The 19,308-nt window shown below is 35.4% G+C and overlaps 1 protein-coding gene across 12 annotated transcripts in view; it reads left to right on the forward strand.

Moving 5' to 3' along the window:
- Lmntd1 (lamin tail domain containing 1) overlaps positions 1-19,308 on the forward strand; it is a 395,781-nt gene that overhangs the window by 139,204 nt on the left and 237,269 nt on the right. For all 12 annotated transcript variants that reach the window (XM_078015053.1, XM_078015055.1, XM_078015052.1 and 9 more), the window contains 2 exons: positions 9,667-9,755; positions 10,527-10,675. The gene's annotated coding sequence lies outside the window, so the exon portion shown is untranslated. The remainder of the gene's footprint in view (positions 1-9,666; positions 9,756-10,526; positions 10,676-19,308) is intronic.

The raw sequence follows: 19,308 nt of genomic DNA on the forward strand, positions 1-19,308 counted from the left end.
TCATGGTACTTGAAAACTTTCCCAGAAATGCTGTTGTGTTGGTGTTTCGTGAAAGATACCAGCTTCTGCTAGATACAGATCTTGTTTTATTAATCTTTGTACCTGTGTTCCTGAGTACAGGGCCTGGTAGATAACTACATACTAAACAAAACCACATTGCTCTTAAGGAGTACATGAAGGAAATTCAGGAAGAGAAGCATTCTTTGTAAAGCAAAATGTTTATGAGTTCTTTTGAAAAGGAATGTTCATCTAATAAGCTATAAAACTGTTGGGATTTACTAAACCTGCATTCCTACTTAATTCCTAATGGGATTGATTCAGTTAGTATTCCTTCAGCAAAATATTCCAGCTATTCTTGACCTTGGACTAATCATTCTCCACCCTATGTGTGTTTGCTACATCAGAGAATGAATATGGATGTTTTACAAGACATATAGACAGCAAAGTTATCTATTATGTTCATGGTGTAGCAAAAAAGCAGATTGAATAAATTTCTTAATTCAAAACAAATAAGTTTTTCAAGATTAAGTTTACATAATTTGTTGAAATGTACTACAAGAAAATAAGGAAGAGGTTAAATAATAGACAGTGTGCTCATTAAAATTTTATTTTAGCATCTTGTAGAAAATTATGTGAAAAGTAAAATATTAAGTGTATAACCTGAGAAATTCCCTTTGTGAAATATGACTATGAAATGAGAGATTTTCAAGTGATTTATGTGAAATATATCTCATTACTGCATAGTCACACCCTGAATAGTCAAAATGGAAAAAGAATTTATTGGGATATGCTATAAACTTTCCTTTCTTAGAAAATCCTAGGACCTGATTTGAAAACCTTCTACTTAATGGGTTCTAAAACTGATCTAGCCTTCACTGGAGGAGAACCTCTAGGTTTTCCTTTCATTCCCAGGAATCTGTGATAATGGCTGTATGTTTTAAGTTGGATTAGAATAAATTTATTTTAAGAATAAATTCATCTTTACAATAGAGAGAAAAATGTTGCAGTTCTCTGATATGGTGACTCTTGTATTGGGTTCCTGGTCTTCAGATTGACATGGAACTGAATCATATAAAAATCATAGTATACAAATGAAAGAGTTAAGATGCTGGAGCTTGTTCTCATGACATTAGAATTAATGGTATTAGGACATGCTAAATGGAAAATCAGAAAAAAATAGCCCTAAATGAATGAAGGACTTCATGTTAGAACACACACACACACACACACACACACACACACACACACACAAACACACACAAAATCATTACTTGATGTCATCTGATTTTGATTGGATGATAAAACAAGATTATTTTCTCTCCTGCTCCTCACATTTCTTTTTTGTCCTAGAGATAACCTTGTTAGCTCTTAATTTGGTAATATTTTTTATGCTACTCCTGATAGGTGCTCATAAAAATAGTGGAATTGCTGAGTCAGTCATACTGTAAATAGTACAGTTATCTCCCTTTGTGTTTTTGAAGGGAGAAAGTAGAAAAGAAAGAATAAAGATGATATGGAAGCATCAGCTTTTAAAAATGGAGAATGATTAAAATGCTTTTAAAAGAGGTCAGATTTATAGCCTTACAGACTGAGGGCCTCATTTATTCACAGGAGAGCAGAGAGGAATTATCTTTGCTTGCTACTGACTCATGCTGCTGAGCTGAGAGGGTCGCCTACAGATGGGAGGGTATTTTGGTTTCTAGGACTGTTCAATCTTCTTGTTCAGTTTACTCACAAAGGTGCTAATTAGGGTAAATTGCCATGGTGTTATTTTTTCACTTTAACATCTGTTCCCTACGAGCTGGACACAGACCAGTGAGGCATTTTGTACACATATCCAGGGAAGTTAGAGGGCACTGATTTTGAGTTACTGTCTTTTTGAAAAGCTCAGAACCCTATAAAGCAATGAACTTTGCATGACTGCTAAGATTAGAAACCATAGCAGCCAATGCTTTCAAAAGCAATAACTTCTGTACACTAGTGAGTCGAAGAAAGAATTGTAATTTTTTACTGTTTTCTTGGAAATATGGTTAATATTTGTGCCCAACACTGTTACAAGTGCTCTACATGAATTAACTCATTTAATCTTCATAGAAACCTTAGAAATAGGGTAGAGATGATTATCAAGCCCATTCCATTGAGGTTAAATAAGTGTCCACAGGAAGAAAAGGGAAGCATCTCGAGGTTACATAACAAGTGAGTGGTGGGGCTAGGATTCTAACTCAAACAGCCTCACAACTAGAAATAAAGTCAAATGAAATGTCTGTGTGTGTTTATATCTACATATAGAGAAAACCAGTCAGGGTATATTGTGTAACCTGGTAGTCTTGAAACTAACCCTAATACATCATTATCGTTTTACATAGCAAGAAGCCATATTTAAAACCTCCAGAGAATTCAATGTTGTAATGTTTTAGCCAGTAGTGTCACCTTCTGTAGTTGTATTTCTACAGCTCCCCTCTCCATTTTTATATGACTTGAAGTGTGAACAGTAATTTAAATGTCCAAAACACTATCTAGAGGAGAAGCTACTATTAAAAGTCAACATAAATTCCTGCTAGTACTTTGCCTGTGGGAAGCTACAAAATGCCCAAGAGAAGTTGTAAAATAACAATAAAAAATACCAATACTAATACCTATATCTAGGTGATCTCAAGAACTACTTTATGTAAAGCCCACAAAGCATTGATATTGTTGTTTTCTTTTTCCATATTACATAATGCAGGTCATGTACAAGGACAAGGGAATCTAGAAATTCACCACTAGCTTTGGAAGAAATATTCATAGAAAATAGTTGGTGGTGAAGGAAAATTGCTACCAAAAATATAGGTTCCAAGTATTTATCCAGCAAACTTGAGAATCTTTAGAGATTGGAGATTTTAACTGCTTGATAAAACTTCCCTATAATTTGCTTTTAATTCTATCTATAGGAATCTTTGCCCTTCAATTTCACTTTTTTGTTTATTTGAGGAAAAAATAAAATTGTATTTTTCACATTTTCACTTGTAACTATTTCTTTGCATAAGGAACTCATTCTCTATTGGCATGATATTTTTCAAAGAACCCAGTTAAACCTCCAAATTTCTCTTAGCATTTCCGAGCAGACAACATTTCAATCTCTGAAAAAATATTCTTTCTTTTAACTGAGTAGAAGATATTTTAATTGCCATTAGCTTTCTGTGGTACATACCATTATATTTACATCGTGGTTCATTTCTGCTGTTGCCATAGGTGATTGTAGTATGGATGACTAAATCTTCAAGCCTGAACTTTATATGAGAAATATAGAGTGTTTTTAAAGGGACAGCTGCATTCACTTGTATGTGATTATCCAAGTGTCATAGCAACATTTACTGGAGAGACTGTTCCTTCCCTGCTTCATATCTCAGCATCTTCCTTGAAAATCAGTTGTCCATAGATGTAGAGGTTTGTCTCTGGACTGTTATAATTTGAATGTCAAAACTAGGATCTAGGGGAGAAACTTCTATAAAAGAGGCAAACAATTTCTTATTAGTACATTGCCTGTAGGGAGCTACCAAATACCTAAAAGAAGCTGTAAAATAATTATATCTAGATGATCTCAGGAACTATTTTATATAAAGCTCACTAAGCATTATTATTGTTGGCTTCTTTCCATAGACTGTCTGTCTTTATGCCAGGACTAACTAAAACTTTCATTTCTTGAAATGGAGGCAGACGATGGAGAAGTTCATACTAAATATAAGCAAAGACAAGAGAGCATAGTTTCTGCCATTGAGGAGTTCACAATCTATACCTGGGATGCACACCCTCTTGAAATTGTACAAAATATTTTCATGCAAGTACAGGTAACATTTTATGTAGGAAGAGAAATCCAAAGTTTTTCTTAGATGCCTGAAAGTATGCATAACATTTCTATAGATAGAATGGTGTCTTCTCCAATTCATATGTTGAAGCAGTAACCCCTAATGTAATTATTTTTGGAGACAGGACCTCTATAGAAATAGATAAGGTTAAATGAGTTACTAAAGTGGGACAATTAGTGTCCTTACTCGAAGAGACACCAGCACTTGCTCATGTGCTGGGCTGTCTCTCTCCCCTTCTCTCTGCCGTGTGAGGGCACAGGAAGAATGTGGTCATCTTCAGGCTAGGAGTAATTGAAACTAATTTGAATGGTACCTTCATATTAGACTTCCCAGTTTCTAAAAAAAATGAGAAGAAAATTTCTCTTGTTCACTCTATGGTATTTGATATGGCATCCCGAGCATACTAATACAAACACAAACTAAAGGATAATAATTAGGATAACAATTTTCCTCATACTAGCTCTATATTTAAAAACTTCTGATTCTTGGGATGCATGCCTAGAGGTTCTGATTCAGTTGCATGGGAGCGATGCCCAGGAATTACCATTTTTTAAAAGTCATCACGGGATTCTAATGTGGCCAGTGGTGAGGACTGTGAGCTAAAGGGAGGAATCATCATTATCATTATAACAATATAGTTTATTACATACTATATAAGTAATTGAAATATATTGTACTAAATGCCAAACAGAACTTTATTCTGTTTTCCTTTCCCCTAGGAGCTCGCAAATTATAAATTATAAATTTATTAGTTACAAATTATAAATTCCTTATATGATATCAATACTGATATAAAATTTAACCTAAAGTGTTATATCTTCTGCTGATACAACTGGATATCTACACTCAAGAGAATGAAGTTTTATCCCTGTTTCACACTGTACACAAAAATTAATGCAATGTGGAACAACAATCTAATATATAAGAATTAGAACTATACAACTCTTAGAAGGAAGCATAGTTCTAAATTTTTGTGACTTTAGATTTAACAATGGATTTTTATATGTGGTACCAAAAATATAAACAAAGGAAAAATAGATAAATTTGGTTTCATCAAAATTTAAATGTTTTGTTCATCAGAGGATATTATTATGATGATATTATTTAAGTAAAGGAAGAAAATATCTGCAAATAATATAATCTAATAAGGGTTTAGTATTCACAATATGAACAAAATCCTCACATCTCAACAACAAGGACAAACAACCTAAGTAAAACATGGGCAAAGTACATGAGCAGACATTTCCCTAAAGGATATTAAACAAATAGCCAGTAAGCATCTTAAAAGATGCTCAATATCATTAGGCATTAAGGAAATGAAACTCAAAATCACAAAGATATTACACTTCACATCCACTAGAATGGCTGTAAATAAAAGAGAAAAAAAAGAGGAGGATCATAGTTGTTGGCAAGGATGTGAAAAAAATCTTTGTACATTGCTGGTAGTGATGTTAAAGGGTTTAGTTACTGTAGAAAAGAGTTAAGTGGCTCCTTAAATAGTTAATTTTAGAATTAGAATGTAACCCAACAATTCTACTCCTAGGAATATACCCCAAAGAATGGAAAAACAGATACTCAAATATGTGCACATGATTTTTCATGGAAGCAGTATTAATGATAACCAAAAGGTAGAAATAACCCAATGACATTCTATAGACAATGAATAAACAAATGTGGTTTATACATTCAATGGAATTGTTTAGTCATAAAAATGGTGTACATTAAATGCAATAAGCTATGTGAAAGAAGTCATACACAAAATATCTGGATGATTGGATTTATACGAAATATTCAGAATAGGTAAATCCATAGAAATAGAAGACAGATTGGTGATTGACAGCAATTGGAGGAGGTGGAAATAGTTCATGCTTAATGGGGTAGATATCTTGAGAGTAATGAATTTTGACACTAGCTAGAAGTTGTGGTTGAGCAACATTGTAAATGTACTAAATGCTACTGAATCAGCTACTTTAAAATGGTTAACTTTGTGTTATATGAATTTTACCTTAATTTTAAAAAGTCTCAGGCAAATTGGGACAAGTTGGTTATTCTATCCCTTGCATGTGAGAAAATTTATGTGTAAAGCAACTGGTTCTGAGTTAATCCTTAAAACTGTTTAACATATGATACCTTTTATCAAAGTATCCAATAAATATTAGCTACTCTTAAAATTAGGTGAGGGAGTTTGTAGCAATTTATGAAAACACCATACATAATATTAATTCCATATCTGTGGCTCCTAGCCTAGTTTCAGGCACATGATACACATTCACTTAATGTTCCTAGAATTGATGTGACTGGCAAATCTCATTCTCATTCGCTTGAGTACAGATACTCAAGAACAAATTACATATCTCATCACTTCAAATTCTGAAGACAAGTTGATTAACATACCAGTAGACAATCAAGTCTGGGCACTATCTATTACTCCATACACTATTTCATATAAAAACATTGAGATCTCCACATAGAGGAACAACTGATATGACACAAAGGCCCATTTTTAGTTTTGTGTGAGTAATCTCATATACGGTTGAGACAGTGGTACAGTTAATAATTTGTCCTGTGGACAGGAACCCGAATTAAAGAAATCCACGTACGACCTGCAGGTGTCTTCTCAATTTCAATGGCAAAAGAAATTCAAGGAAAATTAGGGGCATCTCATCCCTAAATATGATAGTTTTTTCTCCAAACAGGGCAATAAAAACTTTAGACTGTGAGTTTTGTCAAAGTCCTTGTTTTGATGCTTATAAACTCTTATAAACTAGGTCAGGATTCATGAACAGGAGCAAGAGCCACTGGTTAACCAGTTAGAGAAAGCTTTTATGGGGAGGAAGCCGTGATACTACTTTTAGTTTTCTACTTTTATTTTTAGCACTTCTGCATTCAACAACACATTTCTGGATACTAAATTAATGAGCCTTCTACACATATTCAGTACTTTCCTTTGAGAACCTCATAACGTGCTATGCGTTGGGTGGAACTCACTGTGTTCTCACATGGTTACGATTATGCTAGGCTTAGAGGAATAATACTGTATTTAGTTTTGTAATCTCCTCATTTTATAAGGCAGATATTTTGTGGCTGAAACAGGACCAGCAATAAAGTTATTGGTAGGTGAATTTCTGCTTATTGACTTTTCTGACACAATAAATGCAGGGTCAATCCATAGAAAGACCATGAAATGGAATTCTCAATTTCAATCACCCTATCCTTTCTCCCCAAACATTTCTGCAGTCTCAGTACTTATCACCACTGACTGCCCAAATGCTCAAGATTGGATTTGTGAGTCCTTGTCAATTCTTCCCTTTTCTTGCATCCTCACACATATCCTACCAGCAAGTCACATCTTGTCACTTCCCTCCAGCTTCCCTTCCCCATGCTGGTCCTAGATAACCACTCTTGTCACCAAGACTCTTGCAATGGCCCCTCCACTCTTGCTCTTGGACTTTTTCAGCACATTCTTTGTAAATCAAACAGCATGATCTTTGCAAGAGGCAAACCAGTCACTGCTGGTCTGTTGAGAATCCTCCTTTGCTCCTCACCCTCCTTCCACCAGTTATGCCGATTGTTGTCCATGAGGAAATGCTGTGTTCTCTTCCCCTGGCTCATTTCACCTTGGATATTCTGTCTAAAGTTGGTCTCCATGGCCATTACACACAGCAGCTGTTTTATTCCTTAGTCCTCATTCATTTCTTTCATCATAGGCCCAAATTGTATTTGTTGTATTGTTCTCCATTTATTAATTTTCTTTCTTTTAATTTTTTTTAGTCGTTGATGGACCTTTATTTAATTAATTAATTTATTTATATGTGGTGCTGAGAATCGAACCCAGTACCTCACACATGCTAGGCAAGTGCTCTGCCACTGAGCCACAACCCCAGTCCCCCTTTTTTTTAGTTTTCTACTTTTAGAATGAAGTTCTGTGATGACAGGGACTGCATCTTATTGACTGCACTATCTCCAGCTGTCATAGTGAGCCCGCTAACTGCCAAGAGAATGAATCTGTCACTTTTTCTGGCTCCTTTCTTCTTCTGCTGCCTCTTTGCTTACCACTTCAGCCCCCAAACTGCTGATGACTCACTAGAAAAGGTCAAATGTTAGACAGAGGTTAAACACTCTTGTTTAATTTGCTGTGACAAGAATTTTCTTAGAATTTTGTAACTTTTCTTTCCCCTAAATATGGGTGTATAGGAAAGGTTGAGATGATAGGGAAGGGTAGGTAGAATTCACATACTTTTCTCTCTAAAAATGAAAGGGGTGAAATATTTGTAGAAAATATAAAAATAAAAAAAAATTGGAGACAAATCCAACATTTGGAAGCAAAGTTTTATTTTCTAAGAATCAATTTGATTGAGTGCCAGAGACTCATTTCATGTAAGGTGAGCCTAGAAAAAAGGCATACAAAATGATGTGCAGATCTGTTTTGGATCCCCATGAAGTTTTCCTCTAAATAAGTAATTTTAAAAACCCATTGTCTTCTAATTAAAGGTATAACTTAGCTATGAAATCTTTGAATTCTTATTTTTCAATATCAAAAGTGTATACGGAGCTTGGAATCTTCTTGCTAGTGTAATTTTTTGTCGCATTTTTCCTATCATTTGGAAAACAAGGTTGGTCACTTTCTAGATAGAGGTTCATTTTTCTTGGGTCACCTGAACTGCTTGTAGATTCATTCACTAACCACTTAGCCAAACATTGTTGGGGAGGTGAGATGAATCTTTATTGACTGATTTACCACTGTTTGCTGCCATTTTATGCCTCTCAACTCCCTCGAGAGATGAGATTTAAACTTAGGTGAGCTTAATATTTATTTTCTCTGTTTGGACATAGTTTATATCCTTTTTATTCTTTTACTATTTCACCACATGTGGTCCATCTCTTCACACATTGATATGCCTCATGTGATTTAACCAGTTTCTTAAACATCTCCTGTCCCTCAAAGAATTGTATTTTTATTATTACTTTCCAAAAAATACCATGTCTCCAGAAAACTTTTAGATTTAGCACACCTGGTATAATTCAATGACATTTTCCTGAAGTGCTAGATTACTTCTGTGTGGGTTCCTTGGAGGACATCTCTCCCGACCATCAACACTGATAATCTGCCTTTGCTGGTTGTTCTCCCAACTTTCAGTGATGTTTATGAAGTTCAGAAGACCTTCACTCGGTGTTTCATGATCTTTCCTTGGTCATTTCCTTAATTTCATCATGGATACTACTTACCACTCTCACCACCATTTTGTGGAATACGTATCAGATACACACTTTTTGATTTTTTTTTTTGTTATACAATTATGGGTCAAAACTACTCAACACAAAGTAAGTAGTGGAAAGAACATCTACAGCAATGTAAATAATATGCGTTCTAGAACTCAACTCAGGAAATAAGGTAGAGTACCATTTAGCACAGGGTCTTTGCAATATATGCACTAATACTTTATAGACAGGAGCACATGAACAGTTCAGTATGTTGGATAGATCTCACTGGCTGAGAAGGTATCATCTACAGCATGAGGCAAACATGGGCATATGATTATACATGTACTTATACATACATAAACACACATATACATATATACATACAAACATATATACATCTATGCATTTATGCATGTATATGTATTTTATGTAGATATTATAGATATGTGATGAGTCAACACTGTGTGGAACATTATAAATTGGGTGTGTATGTATTACACTAAATATGAATTTGAGAAAATACTTAAGCAAATGCCCCAACAAATTATAATTAGGTTTATGCAGTACACTTAGAGTTTCATTTCATTCTGAATAAGATTAGTTATATTTTTATTTACAGTTTGTAACCAAGAAAACAGAAATCTGAATTGATTGTCCAAAGGTTTCCATTGGACCCTGTTGCCGCTTCATTATTCAGAAAATACTCAGGTATTTGGATGATAAAACAATTATTTATAATTTTAATTTATTTTTGCATGTTGCTAGCCACAAATCATCTATATGCTACCTTCTTAGTAGGTAAGAATTTTAATTTTAATTAAAATCCTAAATATGCAGAACCAGCAAAGTGTATTACTATTATTATTCATGGTATGTTGTTGGCTAAGGCTTTTATGATAAATGTGGAACACAGAATTATACATTGTGAATATTTATGGAACTATCAGGCCAAAAAAAAAAAACATTTTAAAATCTAAACAGGGATGGGGATGTAACTCAGTGGTAGAGTGATTGTTTAGCATGTGTAATGCTCTGGATTTGGTCCCCAGTACCACAAAAATAAAAAATAAATAAAAACTTAAAATGTAAACAAATCTTACTTCGTAAGGAAAAAAATCCAGTTTATAAAAGAGAACTGTATCAGATAATCTTCTGTAATTACTAAATGAATGAACTGTTGAAAAATGAATTAGCTATATAAAATGTCATAAAGTATAGCAGGTTAAACTACTCTTCTGAAGTCTCGCCAGGCTTTAAAAAAAAATAATATATTGTTTTTAACGAAGAGCTCCTGCAGGCAGAAAAGAAATTAGAACTGACTTGAAAATTACCATCCTGCTTCATTCTCCTGTGGCATTTTGCAGACCTTGATGGGGTTTGTTACATAATCAGCTTTGGCATTCAATGGCTTCTTTTATTATAATGCTGAATTCTTGCCTAACATAGTCTCCCCTCCTTTTTTTTTTTCCCTGCCCTCAGTTTCTTAAGTTACAAATGCATTTAAACAATGACCAAGTCATGCTGCAACAGGCACTGGGAACAAATGAACAACTGCAGCAAGAAATAGCTAAGCTTGGGTCTGAAATCCCAACACTGAAAAAAGAGTGAGGCCAATAATGCTCAAAAGGGTGAGTTGATAAAAATTTTTAATAACTCCACTGTGTATTCTATGTCTACTGTTTTATCCTTGCTTTTCACAGAACACATCAATGGTTGGTTTTAGGGAAAACATCATAAAACAATTATTTGCCATTTCTAATTATGTATTATTTGGAAAGTGTCCAGAAGCAAATGTATCATACTTTTTTAGAAAAACTATTGGGCTGTAAAATAATTAGAGAGATGAAATCTAATTAACGTAATAAAACAAATATCTGACTTGAAATGAGTTTTACAATTAACCCAGAATGTTGTAGCTAGACCTTCTTAAACTCTAAGTGGCATTGAACCTGTTGATGTCATTGAAAATACACTGCTGCTTTTTAATTATTTCAGGGGATAAACAACTTAATCTTTCTCCAAATATTGTATTAATTTTGCCTCCAAGTAACTCAGTGATGATCTTTCCTCTACAATAAAAAGCAAGGTTTTCTTTATAAAATCTTGCCAAAATGTTCTTCTGTTCATGAGATGACTAAAACTCTTCAGAGATTTGAAGATGATAGAAATATCACCAAACATGACTATAACTCTTTCAATCAAATACTGCTGTGAGGGTTCCACAGCAATGTGAAGGTATAGGGTTAGAATGATAATTTTTTATGCTATGTGTATCTCCCACAACAACAACAACAACAGGACAAAAACATTATGCAGTGATCACCTGGGCACCTCCCACCAACTTCAGGAAAAAAGAAGACTAGATTCATCTTCTGAGAGTCCTCTTAGGATCCATTGCTCCCCTGTTCCTTCACAGTCTATCCCTGTCCTGACCTGAAATTTTCTTGTATTGTTCCCTTGCTTTGCTTTTCAGCCTTGCACAACAAAGGACTTTATAAATGGAACCTCTTCTGTATGCTTTTCTGAAACAGAAAATCTTTAGTTCAATCTTTAGTTCCAGATGAATTCATCCTGTTACATGTTGCTATACTTCCTTATTTTCATGGCTAGATAATATTCCATCCCATGAACATACCACCATCTACTTGTTCATTTACTGAATAAGTGAGTGAATCTGTTAATGGATATTTAGATTGCTTTCCTTTTTATCTTTGTTATCATTATACAGGTTGCTATGAATCATTCATCTCCTTATGTACATGGACAAAATTGTCTCTATGGCTCTTTATGAGTAATCTTTAATGCCAAATTGCTTCCCAGATCTACCTCTTCGGCATTCCACCAGCCTTGTGTAAGTGCCAGGGTTACTCCATATTCTCACTGGGCTTATAATGTTTTGCCAGTCTGGCTTATGTAATATGACAGCTCATTATGGTTTTAATATTCATCTCCCTGATTTCTAATGAGGCTGTGTATCTTTTCCCTCTTATCAGCCCTTTGTGTCTTGCTGTTAGGGGAAAGCCTATTCAGTCCTTTTGTTGGTTTCTCTTTTGGGTTCTTTGTCTTTTTCTAATTAGTTTGCAGAAGTTTCTTTGGTGGAGTGATAAACACTGTAAGTCTTTTTTCTCCCAAGTTGTGACTTCTCTTTTGTTCTTTCTGGTCTCTGCATTGGCGATTCTTTTTAAAAGCCATTGTGGATGATCTCATGAGGGAAGGAATAAAAACTTAGTTTTCAGAATCTAGACTCTTCCTTGTTGTGTCACAAACCATGTAGAGTCTATTATCCTGGAAAGATGAATTGTGTTTCTTTTGACTAAAGGTAGTAACTACATCCCAGCATTTAGCTGCATCTCTGTCATCATTAGGCAGCATTTTAATAGTAGCTTAGTTGATTACCCCACCATTATCCCTATCACATTGTATATCAGTTATTCAAGAAGCCATAACAACCTGACAGACACATGACTGCCTTTTGCCCAAGACAAGAATGTGTTGCAGACATTCCAGGTTCCTATAATGGGAGCACAGAGATTTTAGACACACCTGTTTCCAAAACCTTCTTCTCCATTTTCCAAATGGATGAGGTTAGATAAGATCTGTAGGCTTCAATTTTCTTTTCTCTGTACTGGGACTAATGATAGGTAGCTTGGAGGGTTTTTGAGTAGATTTAATTAGATTCTCTATTTGGAGAACACATCATTTAATATATGTTCAGGAAATGGCAGATATTTTTTGGGTACCAGGGATTGAACTCAGGGGCAATAGACCACTGAACCACATCCCCAGTCCTGTTTTGTATTTTATTTAGAGAAAGGGTCTCACTCAGTTGCTTAGCACCTTGCCATTGCTGAGGCTGGCTTGAACTCGAGATCCTCCTGCCTCAGCCTCCCAAGCCACTAGGATTACAGGCATGTGCCACCAAGCCCAGCATAAATGACTGTTATTAGTGGTATTATAATTGTAAAATTCATGGATGTACCAAGAATCACTGTACATAGATATTTCCATGTTATCAAAACAAAGGAGTATATATCTAAACTCAAGGGAAGGTAGAATTGGAATCAGAACTCAGAGCTACAAGTAGCAGGACTTGATTCTTGCCACAGGACAATGATTGTTGCCACAGTGCCAGGGCTAGGACCCTAAGAGGGAAGTAAGGTACCGATGTTCTTATCTTCTCAATTTGCTCTTCGAATCCCTATTGTATTCTAGCTTAATGCAGTTGCTCCACTTTAAGAGATAGAGTAACTAGAAAATTCATGGCATTTATTCTCTTCCAACATAGGAGGAGCTCTTTAGAAGCCAGGCTGGAATTCTTTCTCATCTCTTTGCCCATGTTGAGCTCATGTGCAGCACAGAGATCTTTTGATTTATCCCTAAACTATGAATGAAATGACATTATTACTGCCCATGAGGAGTGTAAAACTCACTGGGAAGAAAGCACTCCTGTAAAGAAAGGAGAGTAATGAAGAAAAGGTAATTGTCCAACTGTGGGTTTTATTTTCAGAGTTACATCCTATAGGAAATTAATTGATATAGTGAAATAATTATTAATTGAAATTGGTTATATTTTCAAAATTTGTCACTTATTTTGAAGGTGTTCGCCCGCCCCCCATATTTTGTTCTCTATACAAGTGTCACAAGTGGTGGTCCAATCTGATAGCTTTTTAGCTTCAAATTAATTTTCTTTGTGCTCATCATTATGTTCAAAAGGGGGTGTTCGCTGGGTTGACAGGAAAGGTGGATCAATTTTTTTTGCCATGTTAAGTCAACTGACATGCCCAAGGTGACCTCCCGATAGGGAGTCATTTTCACAGACAGAGCTGAAGTATTTAGACTTGTGGTTCTGTACTTCTTCATCTCACTGATTTTTCCAGCTGAAGTGAAGATCTATTTTTGTCTGGAGAGTTTAAGTAAGGTGTGAGGCTAGTGATGGAATGAATGGCTCTCACAGGGAACAAGAACTCCAGCTTCTCAGTGACAGCCTGTGCCTGCCTCTCCTCCAGGATGCTTTCCTGCTTATCAAAGGAATGAAGACAAGTGGACTCAGGTCCCACTGTGCCGTAGTGCCTTTGAAAATGCCTGTGAAATATAAATCAGTGTTTCCATTTCTGAAGAAATAGCAAGAAAACTGTAGTCCCAAAGGAGAGTTGAAGAAAATAAATCGGCAAGACCCTTTTACGAGTCATTTGTTAGAAGATACCCAGAAAGAAAAACCAACAAAAACAAAAGCATCTATTATTCCATTATATGGTTTTTGGATATATCTCTACTTATACACTTTGTTCTGAAACAAAGATATTATGCTTTCCAAATGGCAAAGGTTGCTATAAACAGCCAGCTAGCAAAACCCTCCTCTTGTAATTTTTAGATCACCTCATTTCCAAGAATAATACTGCAATGGAGGGACAGCTGTCATGGTGACAGCCATCACTCACTCAACAATTGGAAAGATGTGCTGAGCACTGTCCAAGTTCAGGGCAGGATGCTTGTTGTCTAGCCAGGAAATGAGGCTTCTGATATTCTAGTTGGCCATTAAAGAATGCACACCCCACCCCCAACACACACACTCACACACTCACGCACACACCCTGCTGAAATACGTGTGGTAGCTCCCTGCTGAGTAAACATTATCATCATGCCAAAGGCACCCCTGAAAGTCCTTCCTGAGGTCATTGTAGGATGTGTCCCACCTCTGACCACAGCTAAAAGCAACTGAATATAGCTGGCCTGTCTCCACTGCCTAAAGAGGGAACTGCTTTTAGAAAAAAAATTCCAGTAAATATAGACACCCGTAAAATGAGATTAACCCAGAGTATTGATTTCTACTATAATTCTTGTGCTTTGAAGTAAATCATTCAAACGAGATTAGAGCACCTCTAATGTTTTCACATAATCAAGTATTTTTCTTATTTGTTTCCTCCTAAAATAGTAGTTTACTATGGAATTAATTTTTGAATCTGAATTTGTTTTATATGTGAGAAAGTAAAGAGGATCTATTCCATGCTGATCAGTCCACCAGAAGAAAAAAAAAAAGCCCACTAGAAAGATTTGTTACAATTTTCCAAAGGATCTGTCACCACTGGTGTGTTTACCAGAGTGCCCTAATTCTGATAAAGACAACTATTTAGGTTCTTGGCCCTGACTTTGTTCTTTCACTATGGCAGATGTTGTCACCTTGTTATTGGTACTCCTTTGACTATTTGACCAATGTCCATCAAGTTTCCAGACAGAGAAATGTTTACATAGGCTATGCCTTCTCCCTGTGGATGGATATGTCAATTCTTAGCATTGAAATGTCAGAGAGCTATTGCGCTAAAAGATGAGGGACTCCAAATGGCAGGTGGATGGTGGTTGTTTTTTCAATTTTTTTTTTTTTTATGATGGTGAGCTAGAAGGTGGGCATATGCCTTTGTCCCTCTCCACTCATTACTGGATTTTAGTTTCTTTCTCAACATGCAGAGTGTCTTTGGGGAAATCAAAAACACCTTGGGAAGTTGGAAGTGTGTTACAAGTGCTTAAACCACAGGCCCCATCTGGGTCTAGTGAATTGGAACCCACAGTTTAGCAAAATATCTATATAACTTATATGCACATTAAAGTTTGAGAAGTGTTTCCCTACCGTATGTACATATATCAAAGAATACACCCATATTCTCTTTTTCACCCTTACTTTTGCCCTATTACTAAAAGCCTTTCCAAATATTAAATTAAATTATATATTTAATTACATAATACATAGGACACACAAGTTAGATTCTGCCTTTTCTTTATTTTAATTAATTAATTTATTAGTTCTAATCAGTTACACATGACAGTGGAATGCTTTTTGATTCATTGTACACAAATGGAGCACAATTTTTCACTTCTCTGGTTGTACACAAAATAGGGTCACACCATTCATGCAATAATACATGTACCTAGGGTAATGATGTTTGTCTCATTCCACCATCTTTCCTGCCCCATTCCCCTTCCTTTTTCTCCTTCTCCTTTGCCCAAAGTTCCTCTCTTTTTCCCATGCCTGCTCCCCCCAACCCCCGGCATCTATTGGGGGGGATCAGCATCTATTTATCAGACAGAACATTTGGCCTTTGGTTTTGAGGGATTAGCTTACTTCACTTAGCATGATATTCTCCAATTCCATCCATTTCTGAAAATGCCATAATCTTATTCTCTTTTATTGCTGAGTAATAATCTATTGTGTATATATACCACAGTTTCTTTATCTATTCATCTATTGAAGGTTATATAGGTTGATTTCAGTTTGGCTATTGTGAATTGTGCTTCTATAAACATCGATGTGGTTGTGCCACTGTAGTATGCTGTTTTTAAGTCCTTTGGGTATAGACCAAGGAGTGGAATAGCTGGGACAAAAGGTGGTTCCATTCCAAGTTTTTTAAAAATATTTTTTAGTTGTTGATGGACCTTTATTTTATTTATTTGTATGTTGTGCTGAGAATTGAACACAGTGCATCAAGCATGCTAGGCAAGTACTCTACTACTGAGCCACAACCCCAGTCCCCATAATAAGTTTTTTAAGGAATCTCCATACTACTTTCCAGATTGGTTGCACCAATTTGCAGTACTACTAGCAATGTATGAATGTGCTTTTCCACCCACATCTTCACCAACACTTATTGTTTCTTGTATTCTTGATAACTGCCATCTGACTGGAGTGAGATGGAATCTTAGAGTAGTTTTACTAGAGATGTTGAACATTTTTTCATATTTGTCAATTGATTGTATATCTTCTTCTGAGAAGTGTCTGTTCAGTTCCTTAGCCCATTTATTGATTGGGTTGTTTGTTTTATTGAAGCTAAGTGTTTTGAATTTTTTATATATCCTGGAAATTAGTGCTCTATCTGATGTGTATATGGTAAAAATTTGCTTCCATACTGTAGGCTCTCTCTTTACCTCATTGATTGCTTTTTTTCTTCTGAGAAGAATCTTTTTAATTTGTAGATTCTGCCTTTTCAAGTGGATCATGAAGTCAGGGTTGAAAAAAGACATAGCACAAAGACAGGACTATCTATGGGTGTTTAGACATGAATCTTAGGCATTCTGACTCTTTATATTGAAAAATATATTCTTAATTAGCACTGGGCTAGTCAAAATTATTGACTAAATAGAATACTTATTAAATTAATAACAAAAGTCAAATATTAGAGTTAACATTCTTTTTTTTACCTCTGAATTTTTGTGGTTTGTGCTATTGTTAGTGTCACAATCACTATCATACTGGGAAAGAATCATATCAATTTAAATCTTGTGAAAATAGGCTAATAAATATCAAAGTTTGGAAAGGTTTTTTGTTTGTTTGTTTTTGTGTGAATGTGTGATGCTGGGGATTGAACCTAGGGCTTCTATCAACTGAGCTATATCCTTATCCCTGGGAAGGTTCTTAAAGCTAATAGTTTCAGCATATGAAATCTTAATAAAATTGTTCTTCTCTCTTTTTTCCAAGGTGATTTTTTGCATTGTGTATGCCTATAGCACAATGGGCCTGGGTCATTTTGTGGTGAATGTCGCAATTGTACAAGCTGAAGCCACTTTCAGAATTCTGGGACAGTCTTGTCCTTTAACCACCACAGGATAACAACAGTGATGGTGATACCAACTCAAATCTCTGCAAGCACATTATATTAGATGTGCCCTAATAGTTTCTGAAATTTTATGAAAACAAAATGCTCACGAATAACAAGCAAACTGGCAAATTATATTACTCTAGTATCCTATGATAAAAAGTGCAGTTCCTGAATATGAATCACTATTAATTAGTTACTTGGCATATATTACCTCCAATTGTGTTATGTGGAAGCCATTATTCTTTTTTTAAATTACAACATTATACTTATTCATAATATTTGGGTTCCTTTTAACAAAATTATACATAAAAGGAATTTATTCCAATCCCCATCCCCCCTTCCTTCCTTTTCCCTCTCCATTTTCTCCCTCCTTTACTGATCTTCCGTTCTTTTTTTTTAAAAAAATATTTTTTGGTTGTTGTTGGACCTTTATTTTATTTGTTTATTTATATGCAGTGCTGAGAATCAAACCCAGTGCCTCACACATGCTAGGCAAGTGCTCTACCAATGAGCTACAACCCTAGCTCCCTTTGATTTGTTTTTGATTGGTACTTTCTACATATGAAAAAAAGGTGAATAAAGATTTTGTTAGATGTATTCCACATTTCTTCCCCTCTCCTTTCCTTCCTCCTCCCTCTCATCTCCTACTTCTACTGATCTTCCCTATATCTTCATGAGATCCAGTCCCTTCATAAGATCCACTGCCTTCATTCCCTTATTTTGCTCTAGCTCTAACATATGAGAGAAAACATTTGACCTTTGATTTCTCTGAAGTCTGGCTTATTTAACTTATGATTTTCTCTATTTCCATTCATTTACTGGCAAATGCTATTATTTCATTCTTCTTTATGGCTAAGCAAAACTTCATTATGAATATATACCGCATTTTCTTGAGCCATTCGTCTGTTGATGGGCATCTGGATTAATTCCATAATTTGGCTATTGTGAATTGAGCTGCAATAAACATTATAGACACTATTTTCCCATAGTATGCTGATTTAAGTTCTTTTGGACAAATACCAAGGAGTGGAATAGCTGGCTAATATGGTAGTTCCATTCCTAGTTTGTTGATGAATCTTCATAGTTTCTTCCAAAGTGGTTGTACTAATTTGCAGTCCCACCAACAATGTATGAGTGTACCTTTTCCCCACTTCTTCACTAACATTGATAATTATTTACATTCTTCTTTTTAAAATATATATTTTTAGTTGTTGTTGGACACATGCCTTTATTTTATTTATTTTTATGTGGTGCTGAGGATCAGACACAGTGCCTCACGCATGCTAGGTGAATGCTCTACCGCTGAGCCACAACCCCAGCACCTAATTATATTGGTAACTGCCATTCTGACTGGAGTGAGATGAAATCTTAGTACAGTTTGATTTGAATTATTCTTATTTTAAAGAATCCAAGATTCATGAAAATTAAACAGTGTTCCTAAGATAGTGTAAATGAATGATGGAGCTCCTATGCACACTGAGGTCTTTACCTCCCACAAACCTTTGCTTCGCTAAGCTATGGAGCTCTCAAGTACTTGACATGTAATGCATGATTGCTGTTTTAGGCAACAGGGAAAGTCAGCTGCATGTAGAGAACTCCTGTGGAACTCCACACCCCTGACCCACTGTAGAGCTACCAAAGTCCTGGGCACTTCTGGCTAACAGTAAAATTCTGAT

The sequence above is a fragment of the Ictidomys tridecemlineatus genome, chromosome 6 (genome assembly GCF_052094955.1).
Source record: "Ictidomys tridecemlineatus isolate mIctTri1 chromosome 6, mIctTri1.hap1, whole genome shotgun sequence".
NCBI classification, from domain to species: Eukaryota; Metazoa; Chordata; class Mammalia; order Rodentia; family Sciuridae; genus Ictidomys; species Ictidomys tridecemlineatus.